The sequence below is a fragment of the Wasmannia auropunctata genome, unplaced genomic scaffold, assembly GCF_000956235.1.
Source record: "Wasmannia auropunctata unplaced genomic scaffold, wasmannia.A_1.0 LD270786.1, whole genome shotgun sequence".
Taxonomy (NCBI): domain Eukaryota; kingdom Metazoa; phylum Arthropoda; class Insecta; order Hymenoptera; family Formicidae; genus Wasmannia; species Wasmannia auropunctata.
The window spans coordinates 4,029-6,149 of record NW_012092104.1 but is presented as its reverse complement, the minus strand read 5'-3'; the positions used below and the strand labels follow the sequence as shown (position 1 = coordinate 6,149).

At 27.3% G+C, this 2,121-nt stretch overlaps 1 protein-coding gene across 7 annotated transcripts in view; it reads right to left on the bottom strand.

Moving 5' to 3' along the window:
• Positions 1-1,405, bottom strand: part of LOC105462102 — a 12,445-nt gene extending 11,040 nt beyond the window's left edge. For all 7 annotated transcript variants that reach the window (XM_011708634.1, XM_011708631.1, XM_011708635.1 and 4 more), the window contains exon 1: positions 1,121-1,405. The gene's annotated coding sequence lies outside the window, so the exon portion shown is untranslated. The remainder of the gene's footprint in view (positions 1-1,120) is intronic.
• Between the last annotated feature and the right edge of the window lie 716 nt (positions 1,406-2,121).

The window sequence follows — 2,121 nt, the reverse complement described above, 5'->3', positions numbered from 1 at the left end:
ATGTGTATAAGAGACAGGCGTGTGCGTGTGCGTGTGTGTGTGTGTGTATACGATATGTATCGTATTTTTATATTTATAAGCAAGCAGGAAAATAAAGATATCAATATATTGTTTGCATCTATATATTTTACAATCTATTGTAATATTTAAATCTATTGTAATTGTTACAATCTATTGTAATATTTAAATTTATTGTAATTTTACAAATCTTTAATAAGAGTAGATTTATGAATACGGATTTTTGGATATTGAGTTCTATAATGTGACGATATGAAAAAGGATTTGTTTTTTCTCCTCATTTCTCGACAAAATTTGATTAAAATCCTGCATGAGCTTAACTCCTCGTTCTGCTGCGTCATGTACGACTTTAAACGTTTTCACAATTTCCATATCAATTTCATGTCAATTTCATTGAACAGGCTGCAATTACTTTTTAGTAAATTTAGGAGAAAAATGTCTATTCGTCGATAGTTTTGAATTATAAAGTTTTCATGCACTAAATTTCAAAAATATAAATAATAAATCTATACTAAAATAAAATTTTAAAGAATTTTAAATTGAGTTAATTGCATAATTCTCTCAGGTATTTTTCTCTTTTTCTTTCTTTCTCTGAAGCACATTAAGGAAATATTGTTATTTAATATTTGCAAAAAATAAACTTGATATTTACAAAGTGTTCTGAGAATTAACTTAAAAACTTCAAATTAGATGTGCCACGTTGTCCGATCAAGCTCAACTTTTACACAATTTTTTTTCAAATGGAACTACTTTAGGGGGCGTAAAAAAAATTCAAAAGTTAAAAATAAGGTAAACCCTAATATATATATTTATTAAAATGGTAAAACAATTCAACTAGAAAGAGAGAAAGAGAGAGAGAGAGAAATCGAACATTAGAGCATTAAAGATTCATTTGATATAGTAAATAAATCAATTATAAATAATTGTCAGAATAATGATAGATATTATGATGGCGTTTAACGCTATAGAAAGTGATTCTAATAATTCCATGACAAATCGTATGTTATTGTTAACTTCATTAAAAAGGTAAAGCAATAAAAATAAAATATATTGTTAGTTAGTAAGTATTAATTGAATAATACTAAAGAAATTTTTAAGATACCTGTATGTATCTTCTTACTGTATCTTCTACCTGTATCTTCTTACTAAAAGAACGATTGACGGAACGAACTCTTGCACTGACAATGAAACTCGCGGCAATATGACATTGGCTGCGTTCAGCAAAGAAAACAGTCAGTGAATGCTTAATAATTCTTTATTATGATATTCATTATTATGATATTATTATTAGCTAATTCTGCATTTAGATCTAGCGAAGATCTAAATGCAAGAACCAATCATATTTAAGAATCACTAAGCGCTCACGATCTAATTTCTCTGCAGAATGCAAATGATTAACAATGTCTGCAGTTATATAATAACACTGCAGTATAATAACACTTTTTTTCCGTTGCTTACATCAGTAAGTATAATTATTTTAATCAATTTTTTATCCTTTTTAAGAAAATTTTATTATTACAAACTTCGAACTTCGGACTACGAACTTCGGACTACTGATATGCGATTTATCTAATTGATGTTTTTATCATTTTAATAAATGTCACTATTACTGTATGTAAAAATTAATATCTTTTACTGCGAGGAATTATGAAAAATAGAGAAAATCAAATAATGACTTGGTAAAATTGTTATAAATGATGTACATGTATAAATACTACAAATCCTTGTACAGTCAAAGCTCGATAACTTGAATCTCTACAACTCGAAAGCTTCTATAGGACGAAAATTTTATTCATTCCCTTACATTCGCTCCGCTGCAACTGCGGAAAACCTCTATAAATCGAAATAAAACCTATCTTAACTCAAATTATTTTTCAGATATTTAAATGTATTATTTTACCTCTGCAACTCGAATTTAATGTAATCAAACTTCTACAAGTGGAAGTTCACCTCTATAAGTCGAATTTCTATTGTCGCTGTCTTTATAATTCGAAGTTATAGCTATATGTATAATCATGAGTAATAGCCTGGTATATGTTTTATGATTACATTTATTATCTGTATGCAATAAATTCGCTGTCAAATATTGATTTTTTTTTCCTT